General features: G+C 47.8%; 1 protein-coding gene across 1 annotated transcript in view; it reads left to right on the forward strand.

The window, feature by feature from the left end:
* Positions 1–13,610, forward strand: part of LOC141066982 (myomegalin-like) — a 336,488-nt gene that overhangs the window by 192,858 nt on the left and 130,020 nt on the right. The gene's annotated exons all lie outside the window — the stretch shown is intronic.

The following is a 13,610-nucleotide window of genomic DNA, read 5'->3' on the forward strand; positions in this document are numbered from 1 at the left end:
ATAAACATCTATCGCTGTCTGAAGTCTAAAGGGGTCTTTACACATAGCGATATCGCTAGCAATATTGCTAAAGCGTCACCAATTTTGTGATGCAGCAGCGATATTGCTAGCGATATCGCTACATGTGATACTTACCTCCGACCGGCTCCCCCCGCTGGTTATCGGTGATCGCAAGAGATCGGCCTGGTCCATTTCTCGTCGGCGGCTTCCTGCTGGGTTTCCTGCTGGTAACGACTGCTGCTGCGTCACTGCTGAGATCTGCCTGTTTGGCAGCTCACTGGCGACCATTTAGCGATGCACCAGCGATCCTGACCGGGTCATATCGTGGTCGGGATCGCTGGTGCATCGCTAAATGTAAAGGGGCCCTAAGTCATCCCATTACCCACCTATGACAGACATTTTCATCGTAGTTCTTACGTGGGGTGTGTGGCAGGTGCTCAAGAGCTAAGCACCATACCGGGCAGAAGCTGGCAATGTTACCAAGCCAGCTTCTGCCTATTACAGCAAGGACAGGATCTTGCTTTAATTCCTTCTTTTTAACTATTAAAGGGAATCTGTCACCCCTTTTTTGAGATATCATATAATGATATCATTCAATTGTGTGTCACATAAGGATTCTCCTGGTACTTTTGCTTCCCCCTGACCCAGCACCTTTCATGCATAAATACCTTTTTTATATTGGTTCAGATGTATGTAAACTGCCACGGTCCGGTCCGATGGACGGGGCATATTCAACTTCTCCCCCCCTCCCTGTCTTGCCCTACACAAGAAGAAATGCGTAGAGCAAGACAGGGGGGGAGCAGTTGAATAAGCCCCGCCCAGCGGACCGGACAGCGGCAGTTTGCATACATCTGAACCGATATAGAAAAGGTATTTATGCATGAAGGTTGCGGGGTCAGGGGGAAGCAAAAGTACTAAGAGAATCCTTATGTGACACAGAATTGAATGACATCGTTATATGATATCTCTAAAAAGGGGTGACAGATTCCTTTTAAAACAATTTAACCATTTAAATGCAGTTGACCTGTTTGCCAGTGCACACGCAAATTCCATCAACCACCCGCCTTCCATACCGCCATGCGCCCACTGTGAGCAAATAACCCTGTGTTTGCCATATTAGTCCTCATATGAAATTCCAGCCTTTAGCCTTTTCAAAAACAAAATTTAAAAAATGTGAACTTTTTTCTCAAATGAACATATTTGGTATGGTGTTTGTGAAGGTCTGAACTATCGAAATCTATATATATATAAAGCTGAGTGTATGTATGTGTGTGTGTGTGTGTATCAAGCCACGCCCACTCCACTTAGCCCCGCCCAGTCCATAACCAATGGAGAGTGGCGGTGGGTTGGAAGGGGCCAGGACTGACCGAGGGGATTTCGGGTGACAGTTGGCAGAGGAATGGAGGATTTGGTGCTTGGGAGGCGGAGGAGAACAGTATGGGTGGTGGAGGCAGCTAATCACCACATAGAGGGCCATAGAGGGGGTGGCGGGAGCTCCAAGGGAGGAGGCAGCAGCCAGGGACAAGAGGGGAGGGGAGCACAGACCACTTCTCCACATCCTCCCCCTCTCATTGAGCGCACTCCCCCGTGTCCTCACATAACTCCGCTGCCCTCAGCCTGTCACAGCACTGTCATGGCCGACGGCAGAGAAGGACAGTGCAGGAGATGAGCGCAGGTAATCACCACACGGGGGCCGTGGAAGTGGCGGCGGGAGCTCTGAGGGATGAGGCAGTAGCCATGCACAGGAGGGGAGCGCAGACCACACATCACCCCCTCTAACCGAGCGCACTTTCCCATGTCCCCACATGACTCTGCTGCCCTGAGCCTGTCACAGCCCTGTCATGGCCGGCGTGCAAGCTGGGCTCTCACTGCACAAGGGTGGCCTACAATACACGGGAGGGTCTAACAATACAGAAGGGGTCTCACACTGCAAGGGAAGGGTGCTCAAATACACAAGTGGTCTCACACTGCAAGGGGAGTGGTGCTCACAATACAAGGGGTCTCACATTGCACAGATGGTCTATGCCCGGGCAACGATGGGCTCTTCAGTTAGTGATTTATAAAATGATTTGAAGCACCACCTCAGCATTTTTTATTGGAGTGAGCTGGAGGTCACTTTTCAATGCAAGTCTAGCTGTCATAGACTTGCATGGAGAGCTTGTGACCTTTACTTCTGACTGCCAGCCAGTCAAAAGTTGCTGGCACAAGATGGTGCTGCAGAACCATTACTGCTCCCCCACGTCTGCTATTGCTGTGATTGGCTGATCAATCCTGACCAACCAATCACAGCAATGTCACAATAAAGTTGAAAAAAAATCAATGTGACATGCTGTAGTTGGTGCTGTCTGAGACCCCATCCATGGGGTGATCGCAATGTCACCTTGGCTGATTAGCTAACCCCTTTGGTGCTGATTGGCCCAACAATAGTTACTGACTAATCAGCGCCAAACAGGTTAATCTAAAATAGCAATCACCACTCTGCACGCCATCTTTACCTCAGAATTGGCATGCAGAACAGTTGTAGACCCTCTCTGTGTACTTGCATGAAATAAATTAATTAATGGCCAGTGTGTTCGGTTTTCTGCAATTTCTTGCCTCCTGCGATCTGTCTCCTGTGCTGTGCTGTCTGTGTGACCGATCTGTGAGCACAGCAGCAGTTCACACCAATCCTCCCATGCCCAATTGTATTTTTGTTGCACTTTTTTTGTGCTTTTTCTGTGTGCCCGGGGTCCTGTGCTGAGCATTCGTGCTCGTCTAGTGGCCGCAGCACTCCAATCAGGGACTTTTTCTTTTTTAGATATAGCTAGAGTAGCAGACATCGCAGTGTAAGTGACATCAGATTTTTTTTTTTTTTTTACGAAAAAACATAAAAAACAAAAAAAATAGTACAATCATGATTATATCCCCTAGAAATTATATATGCACAAATAAGACAGAATAGCAGTGTCTAAAAGTAGAGGGCTGCCTGTAACATGGTGTCAGTCCTATGCAGTAAGGGTATGTGCACACGTTGCGGATTTGCTGCGGATCCGCTACAGATCCCCAAGTGATTTACAGTACAATGTTATTCTATGGGGGGGGAAAAAAACGCTGTGCACATGCTGCGGAAAAATCTGCACGGAAACGCAGCGTTTTTTTTATTCTTTTTTCCACAGCATATCAATTCTTCTTCATTATAGGAATCCACAGGTGTAAAAACGCATGCCAAATCCACAGGAAATCCGCATAAAAAATGACGTGCTATACCTGTATTGAATCAGGGAGGTATGTTTTCTCCCTTGACTTAAGTGCCTCGCATCCATCCATCATCCCCCTCAGTCCCCCAGGCTCCGCCTCCTCTGTGTCTCCTCATGTCACCGGTGCCAGCGATGTGCAATCATTTTTTGGGCATGCACCATGCGTGCTGCCCTGGAACTTACATCCATTGATCTATGGAGATCGCGCGTGTGTGTTGTGGAGGCCCCAGATCCCGCCCCGCAGTGTATTATGATGTATTCACACTGCGAGGCTGAGAATCTGGTGCCTGCGCAGTGAGGAACTCTGCAGCTGTCCCCTTTCCCTCCTGCGGGACTGAATATGATGCCTGTCTAGTGTGGATCTCTGAGCCTGTTATACTTCAGAAAGAGGCGGAGGGAGATGGGGACAGGTGCAGAGACACTGCGCAGGCGCCAGATTCCCACCCCAGTGTGAATAAATCATAACACACTGCAGGGCGGGATCTGGGGCCTCCGCTACATGCAGACACGATCTCCGTACATCAGTAGATGTAAGTTCCAGGGCAGTGCGCACGGCGCATGCCCGGAAAATGATTGTACAGCACAGGTGCCGGTGATGTGAGGAGACACAGAGGAGGCGGCGCCCAGTGGCCAGGGGAGCATGATGGATGGATGTGAGGTGCTTGAGTCGGGGAGAAAACATACATCACTGAATCAACACAGGTATGGTGCGAAATTTAAAAAAGTCATTATTTCTGTGGTCATAGGGATAAAAAATGTAACAGTCACCTTCACAGAATGCAGCCTTAGTGCTGCTGAAGGTGGCGCTTTTACCTTAATAGGCGCTGGGGGGGAGTTAACAGATTCCTTTTAAATGAGTGACTAAGTTGGACATTTTCAAGTTTTATTGCACTGTTGAAGTTCTACTACATGTTAGTTTCCAGTTGATTCTTGTTTTCTACTAGTAAATTGGCTTTGACTATGTCTTTATCTGCAATGAGGCTCTCGACCTATTTTAATAGCAGAATGTAGCTCTCAAGGTAAGAAATGTTGGGGACCGCTGCACTAGGTCATAAGAGGATGTTCCACAGATAGGAAAAATGGAAAATCTAAGAATAAATGGGAAGAATATACGTACATCTCATTTTTATGAGATTTCCCCCTGGGAGATAAAAATTTTTTTTGCTTTCAAATTAGTTAAGGGCATCATAAAAACAGCCTTGCCAAAAATTGAGAGACTTTTGCATCACGAAATACGTTCACCCTGGTGTTCTACTGGTTGTGGATAATGAGGATGAAGATTACGAGGAGGATAACGCCAAACAGACCAAATCAGGAAGCGGATACCCATGTGTGATTGTGAAGAGGTGTATGAGACTACACCTCCCCCAAATTTTTTTTTGAGGTTATATTTCGCTGGTTTTATTCGGTGGGGTACAGAAGTCTTGCACAATCCAGCCCTTGTTCATGACATTGGTACTGGTGAATTCTTGCAGGGGATAAAACACGCCCCAACCTCCCAGACCGAAACCTCAAATAAAGAAAACTAACCAGAGATTTATCTTTGGAATAATTTTGACCACAGCAGCCTTTTATTAATTTAAATACCATAACAAAAGAACTCTCAATAAATAACATTTTCTTTAACCGCTTCCCGACCGCCCACTGTAGATAAACGTTGGCGCTTGCTGGGCTTTGTGCAGCGCCGACGTTTATCTACTGTCGGCGGTTTTGTGCCCCCCGGGACCCCCACATAACTTATAACGTGGGGATCCCGGTGCACAATGCATGCTGGGACCCCCGACGTCATCAAGACCTGATTGGTTCAGGTCCTGATGACGTCAGCGTCACAGCAGCCAATGAGAGCGCTCGCTGGGAAAGCTGCTTGTTTCCCGGCAATCTCACTCATTGTAACGCGACTTCTCCTCTGATCTCACACTGACAGATGATCAGAGGTGAAGCAGCGTTACTGTGTGACTAGATCGCTGCCTGGCACAGCTGATCGCTGCCTGTCACAGCTGTGCCAGGCAGCGATCTTGTCACACAGTAACGCTGCTTCACCTCTGATCATCTGTCATTGTGAGATCAGAGGAGAAGTCGCGTTATTATGTGCCAGGCAGCTATCTTGTCACATAGTAACGCTGCTTCACCTCTGATCATCTGTCAGTGTGAGATCAGAGGAGAAGTGGCGTTACTATGAGTCAGATCGCAGGGCAGCGATCTTGTCACAAAAAGAAAAAAAGTAAAGAAAAAAAAAAGCAGGTACACAGGTTAGGGCTAGGGTTAGGGCTAGGGTTAAGGTTAGGGTTAGGGCTAGGACTGGGATTAAGGTTATGGGTGTGTTGGTGTTAGGTTTGTGGTTAGGGTTATGGTTAGGGCTGAGATTAGGGTTAGGGGTGTGTAGGGGTTAGGGTTGGAATTAGAATTGGGGGTTTCCACTGTTTAGGTACATCAGGGGCTCTGTAAATGCAATATGACGCCCGCAGACCATTCAATCAAAGTCTGCATTTCAGAACGTCACTACTTCCCTTCCGAGCCCCACCGTGTGCCCAAACAGTAGTTTTCTCCCACATATGGGGTACCAGCGTACTCAGGACAAATTGGACAACAACTCTTAGGGTCCAATTTCTCCTGTTACCCTTGTGAAAATAAAAATTGGGGGCTGAAAGATCATTTTTGTGGAAAAAAAATGATTTTTTTATTTTCACGCCTCTACATTATAAACTTTACTGAAACACTTGGGGGTTCAAACTGCTCACCACACATCTAGATAAGTTCCTTGGGGGGTCTAGTTTCCAAAATGAGGTCACATGTGGGGGGGGGTTTCCACTGTTTAGGTAGATCAGGGGCTCTGCAAACGCGACATGACACCCGCAGACCATTCCATCAAAGTCTGCATTTCAGAACGTCACTACTTCCCTTCCGAGCCCCACCGTGTGCCCAAACAGTAGTTTTCTCCCACATATGGGGTACCAACGTACTCAGGACAAATTGGACAACAACTGTTAGGATCCAATTTCTCCTGTTACCCTTGGGAAAATAAAAATTGGAGGCTAAAAGATCATTTTTGTGGAAAAAAAATGATTTTTTTTTATTTTCACGGCTCTACATTATAAACTTTAGTAAAACACTTGGGGGTTCAAAGTGCTCACCACACATCTAGATAAGTCCCTTGGGGGGGTCTAATTTCAAAAATGGGGTCACTTGTGGGGGGTTTCCACTGTTTTGGTACATCAGGGACTCTGCAAACGCGACATGACACCCGCAGACCATTCCATCAAAGTCTGCATTCCAGAACATCACTACTTCCCTTCCGAGCCCCACCGTGTGCCCAAACAGTAGTTTTCTTCCACATATGGGGTACCAGTGTACTCAGAACAAATTGGACAACAACTTTTGGGGTCCAATTTCTCCTGTTACCCTTGTGAAAATAAGAAATTGGGGGCTAAAAGATCATTTTATGGAAAAAAATGATTTTTTATTTTCATGGCTCTACGTTATAAACTTCTGTGAAGCACTTGGTGGTTCAAAGTGTTCACGACACATCTAGATAAGTTCTTTAAGGGGTCTAGTTTCCAAAATGGGGTCACTTGTGGGGGGTTTCCACTGTTTAGGTACATCAGGGGCTCTCCAAATGCGACATGGCATCCAATCTCAATTCCAGTCAATTCTGCATTGAAAAAGTCAAACGGCACTCCTTCCATTCTGAGCTCTGCCGTGTGCTCAAACAGTGGTTTAGCCCCACATACGGGGTATTGGCGTATTCGGGAGAAATTGCACAAAAAAATTTGTGGTTCATTTTCTCTTTTTACACTTGTGAAAATAAAAAAAATGGTTTTGAAGTAAAATGTTTGTGAAAAACAGTTAAATGTTTATTTTTTCCTTCCATATTCCATTATTTCATGTGAAGCACCTGAAGGGTTAATAAACTTCTTGAATGTGGTTTTGAGTAAATTGAGAGGTGCAGTTTTTAGAATGGTGTCACTTTTGGGTATTTTCTGTCATATTGACCCCCAAACTCACTTCAAAGGTGAGGTGGTCCCTAAAAAAAATGGTGTTGCAAATTTTGTTGTAAAAATGAGAAATCGCTGGTCAACTTTTAGCCCTTATAACTTCGTAAAAATAAAAAATTATGTTTCCAAAATTGTGCAGATGTAAAGTAGACATGTGTGAAATGTTATTTATTAACTATTTTGTGCGATATCACTCTCTTATTTAAGGGCATAAAAATTAAAAGTTTGAAAATTGCAAAATTTTCTAAATTTTCACCAAATTTTGATTTTTTTACAAATAAGCGCAGATCATATCTAAAAAATTTTACCACCATCATGAAGTACAATATGTCATGAGAGAACAATGTCAGAATCAGTAGGATCCGTTGAAGCGTTCTAGAGTTATGACCTCATAAAGTGACACTGGTCAGAATTGAAAAAATTGGCCCGGTCACGAAGGCAAAAACAGGCTCGGGTGCGAAGGGGTTAAATTAGCTGGGAGGAGTCCTTGACGCTCCAAAAATCTGGTAAATACCAAATATGAAGTGAGCAACCACCAAATTGCATTACCCCCAGCCGTTACCCCACTGGCTCAGGAGCACCATAACCACAAGTATACCAATGTTCACTCCACCCATCCTGGGGGATTCGACCACTTAGCCGACTTCCCCACCCCATTTCACCTGAACCAAAATAGATTTGATTCCAAATGGAGGAAACCATAAAGCCTATGGATCCCCGTACCAATTTTTAAATCAACTCCAAGGACTCGCCGAAATTGTCACAACGTGGGCATTTGAACACCTCAAAGGCCCAAGACCCCACCACAATGAAAAGCCATGGCCCTTTCAATGCCATCCTGCAAACCAAGTGCCCAAATATCACTACCCAGTCCATTCAGATGCACGCCATCGGCCAACCAATATTCATCAACCCCTTTCTCCAAATCAAAATGTCTGACCACCAGACCCCCATTCCTAATAATAAAAGCAGAAACCATTCTATTAACCTTAATCCTAGCCTTGTTAAGTTTTTCCATGGACCTGGCATATCGCCAACTCTTTCGTTGCACAATTTAAGACCACACAATGGTAATCCCAGGATAAGACACCCACAACCACAGTAAATCATGTTTCACATCCCTGACCAATTCCCTAAAAGGCCTGACCCCCAAGTCGTTACCACTGACATGAAGAACCAAGATGTCGGGAGCCTTGTCCAACTGAGCGCTGTTCTGGAACTCACGCAGCACTCTCCACCAAGTCATCCCCCGAAAGCCAAGCCACCTGACGACTGCTGCACTCCTGGGAAAACCGAGCTGCCTGCCTTCCTTCCTCACATCTGCCCACAACACTCCCCAAAGGACGTACGAATGCCTGAATATCCAAATAAGCAATAGGGTGGGACCATAAATGGAAAAGACAGACAACCTCAACAAAATTACAATCGAACATAAAGTAAAATAAACATTACCGACCCGCGCTGGATCACGCCTCCTCAGGCCTGACATAACCACGAAAACACCTCGAACGCCATCTGCCAATACGCTGAACTGCTTCAGCTCCAAGCCCACCTACCGCTGCCTCAGCTTCCACCCCAATACGAAAGGAATGAGCAGCAAAGCACGATTCATCCAAACCCAACTCTCGCAAAGCATGCATGAAAATGGCGGTAAACTGATACCTGGACAAAAAGGAACCATCATCATGATATAACAGACCATCTGGGCTGGGCCGTAAAGAACAAAAACGTTTTAGACCTATGTAACCAAAATTCCACCACACGCTCAGTGTGGACCACGTCCCTGGCCAAAAGACCCCCACACAAGAATATACTAGGCACAACCAGTTCCCTCACCCTAAGCGCCCCAAAGAATGCCAATGAAAATGCCAACCTAAAAAGACGTATCTTGAAAAAGGAATTACAACAATATTCCAAAACTTCCCCCAACCTTTCCAAAAGGCCAAACGTGGCCGGGCGCCTCGTATCCCCTTGGCTCTTATTTCTTCTAAAGCCTTTTACTGCCTGTCTGACTAAGAACAATTTTGTCAAATTTGGTTGGTCCCGCAATCTAAAACCAAAAGCAAGGGCGGCCATCATGCGCGAGACCTTCGCCGAAGACCAACCTGCAAAGGAACCATATCCTAACCACGACAGCAAGGTGCCCACTTGATGATCAGGTGGCACCGGACCAGAATTTCCCTCCAGCAAACCTTCCCAAGAGTCCCAAACCGCCTGATACACAGCCCAGGTCTTGGGGGCTAGCAAAGCTCTAATTAAGGAATCGGCAGCACGGATACCACACTCCAGAGTGCTTCTGGGCATTCCAGACCCTTGGATTCCGCCTCGGGCGCCAGCACACGAAAACGTTCCCACTGTGAACTAGAGAGAGAGTCAGCAATCTCATTCTTAACCCCAGGCACATGAATTGCTGTTACCTGAGAGTTTAAAGACAAACAGGACAAAACCAACTGGCAAAGCACCTGAACCACCGGAGGCGAGGATGCCGAAATGCTGCTAATGGCACACACCACCCCCTTATTGTCGCAATTGAAACGGACCCGCCTATTCCAAAACTCCTCCTTCCATAAATTGACAGCCACCAAGATCAGAAACATCTCCAATAGAGCAACATTCTGGGCCAAACCAGACGAAACCCAGTCAGCTGGCCACCGCGCCGAGCACCATTGCCCCTTAAAATAAGCACCAAAACCGACACCGCCTGCCGCATCTGTAAACAACTCCAAAACATCATTGTCCACCGTCTCCTCCATGAGCAAGGAATGACCATTGTACTGCTCCAAAAAGGAATGCCAAACTGCCAGGTCAGCTCTGTGATCCGCTGAAAGCCGGACAAAATTATGTGGCGCCCGAACGCCTGCCGTAGCACCAGCCAAACATCGAGAAAAAACTCGCCCCATCGAAATGATGCGACAGGCAAAGTTCAATTTTCTGAGCAATGACTGTAAGTCCCTCAAAGTCAATTTCTTCAAACGCCTCGCCCTTGCCACCTCTTGTCGTAAAGCAATTATTTTGTCTTCAGGTAACCGGAATTCCCACTTAACGGAGTCGATAACAATACCCAGAAAACACAGACAAGTACTCGGGCCTTCCGTCTTTTCTGGGGCCAAGGGCACACCAAACTTACCCATTACCCACTCCAACGTCCTCAAAATGCTCAAATAGCGAGAAAACTCACCTGGGCCTACGCATAGAAAATCGTCCAAATAATGGATGACCGAATCAAAACCAGAAACATCGCGCACTACCCATTCCAAAAAAGAACTAAACGCCTCGAAATATGCACACGACAGGGAACAGCCCATAGGTAAACAAAGATCGACATAAAACTCCCCATTCCAAAACAACCTAACAATTTTGAGCTCTCCTGGTGAACCGGCAGCAAACGAAAGGCAGATTCAATGTTCGACTTTGCCATAAGAGCCCCTTTGCCACATGCCCTAACCCACCTTGCCGCTTCATCCAAATATGTGTAAACCTCCGAACAAAGTTCAGGGTCGATACCATCATTTACTGACATTCCCCGAGGGAAAGATAGATGATGTATGAGCCAAAATTTATTCGGCTCTTTCTTGGACACGACTCCCAATGGCGAAACCACTAGGTTTTCAAATGGAGGGGAACTAAAAGGACCTGCCATGCGGCCCAGAGCAACTTCTTTTCCTAATTTCTCCACAACCACATCCCCATGAACCATCGCAGAATGCAGGTTTTTGAGAACCCAAGGTGTAACAAAAGGCGGAGGGGGAATTTTAAAACCAACTGTTAAACCAGAAAGCTACAATGCCGCTTTTTCCTTAACCGGGTACCTATTTAGATAAGGGACCATCTTTGCTAACTTCACAGGAGTCTCCCCCTTGAGAATTGCCCCCCCCTCACTTAGGCTTTCCTTTCTTAAAGCATTTTGAAGCCCCGTGTGAGGCCCCGTTGCAATGGGAGCAGAGGTGTTTGAACTTACAATTGGCCCCAAACCTACACTGACTGTCGTTGAACTGCCAGCACAAACCTGACTTGTGACCCCTCCGCCTGACCTCCAGACCCCAAAGTGGACGATTGACTGTTGGCGTGGCCGGAATATCCGGCCCCACCCTGAAAGGAATTACCGGGTCTATTCGCTGCCGTGATCTTTAACCACAGGCTTATGTCTTTCTGAATCCAAGTATAGGAAAGGTCGCACTCGACAGGATAAAATATAGCTCCTTTATTGACACATATTTACATGTCAGGTCAGAGTGGTGTGGCAAGAGTGTTCACAAGCTGACAGTCAGCTTGTGAACACTCTTGCCACACCACTCTGACCTGACATGTAAATATGTGTCAATAAAGGAGCTATATTTTATCCTGTCGAGTGCGACCTTTCCTTTACTTGGATTCAATGATTTGATCACTGCGAGGTCAAGCACCCAGGAGCATTGGATGACAGCCTGCTGCCAGACACATACCATCAGCTGATATATGGTAATAGCGGTGCCGTCCGCAGTTTCTATTCATTTATGTCTTTCTGATCCCACCGAATTGCCGGCCTTATCGCCTTACTCTGCCAAAACTGCTTATCGTAACGGAGCCAAGCCTGACCACAATAACACCTCAGAGCTTCCCCGATGGAATCCATGTAACTAAAAAGGGAGGAACAACACTCTGACGCCTTTTCCCCAATAACACTCGCCAATATGGCAAAAGCCTGAAGCCAATTAACAAACGTTTGAGGGATCAAACGCCACCTGCGCTTCTCCTCTTCGTCCTTCTTACTCTCATCCTTTTTCCCCTTGTCTAAATTGAATTTCTCTAAAGGAAGCAAGGAAAAAATCTCCACATACTCATCTGTCCATATCTTTTCCCACAATTCCTTCTATAAGTGTGCCTTCAATGGTCCCTCAAAACAGACATACACCTCCCCATGATCCCTATCATCCAAATGTATCCAGCACTCCTTTTCTTTTTCCGTCTGTACAGACACAGACACCGGTGCCGGAAGACTAACTGAACCTTCAACTGACCTGTTCAGAAAAAATGCCCCCCTGGATAACGGAGCCATCCATGCTGCTAAATGCCCGGCGCTGCCACCCCCTCTCCATCCGACAAAGCAAATCCCGCACACTTGACAACACTTCCCCTACGGACGCATTCAAATCAGTCCCCGAATCACTCAAACCCCTGCCCTCTGACCCAATACCGTGACTTACAACTGGGACAGGGGACACCTGCAACTGTTGAGACGAACAAAACATGGACCTATACTCACAAGGCTGCAGGGGGGCTGTGACCCCTCCAGCCGGCAGAACGGACTCCTGACGACCATCTGTCCCAACATCTGGAGGCCCCACGCCAGAAGACAGCACCTCAGAGCTTGCAAGTTTCCCAGGCGAACGGTCCAACTGGGAAGGAGAAACCCCAGATCACTGTACCGGACCAACAAGCAGAGCCTGTGCCAAACCACCTGCAGCACTCAGCCTGGCGTCCACAACCCCCTGAGCTCCGGTCTCCTGCGTCCTTCCTGCCCCCCTGAAGCGGTACGGCAGCCCACTGGTGCTGAAGCGAGGGCTGACACCGCCCCGTCTGACTGCGACGTGCCCGCGGCAGGTATGAGTCCATGGCCCCCTCTTGATCCCGTAGGAGTCGCAGCAGATCGCGACACGAGTGAGGCAGCGGCATCCCCCGCTGAAGTCAGGATTCCCAGGATGCACGACGCGTGTAGGCTCCACCCTCTGGCCACCGTGCACTGAAGGCCTAAGCACTGCCGACGATGGACCCGGCCTGGCTATAGGATTCCTCCCAGACCGAGGCCGGCTGGAGCATGAATTTATCGGCGCCCGGCCTGGAGGGTCCCTGGAGGGGCTCCTGCGCCTCCGCCGAGTCTGAGGGGGTGACGTCGGGCGACAGCCTCTCCGGAGGCCTCACGCGGTGAGGACGCTGCTCACGTGCATGGGGCTCACCTGCTGGACCCGACGTTCTTAATATGCCAGCGATCTGTTCCTCCAGCCATCCTTGAAGCTGCGATGTGGCAGCAGCCCTCAGACTCTTCAGCAGCTGGTCGACCTCAGCCATAGTGGTGATGGAGGGACCGAATTCTACCAGGGAAAGCGGGAAATGGTAAGTCCCACCCCCCAACCCTGGCTTAAAAACAGCCCCCACTAAACCGCCCCCTAATTAATATCCCCTATCCTCACCCCCCCATTGTCATGCCAGCCTCCACCCATGCCTGGGTGGTGGGGAGGACCCGGCTCTTGCTCCAGCCTTCACTTTTGTATAAGAGTCAGCCTGTCAGCATTGTCAGTTGACAGGCGGATGCGTTTATCTGTTATAATTCCACCAGCGGCACTAAAAACCCGCTCTGACAGAACGCTAGCAGCAGGGAAGGTCAGGACCTCCAATGCATAGAGAA

The sequence above is a fragment of the Dendrobates tinctorius genome, unplaced genomic scaffold, assembly GCF_039654945.1.
Source record: "Dendrobates tinctorius isolate UK_male_01 unplaced genomic scaffold, ASM3965494v1 ptg000012l, whole genome shotgun sequence".
NCBI classification, from domain to species: Eukaryota; Metazoa; Chordata; class Amphibia; order Anura; family Dendrobatidae; genus Dendrobates; species Dendrobates tinctorius.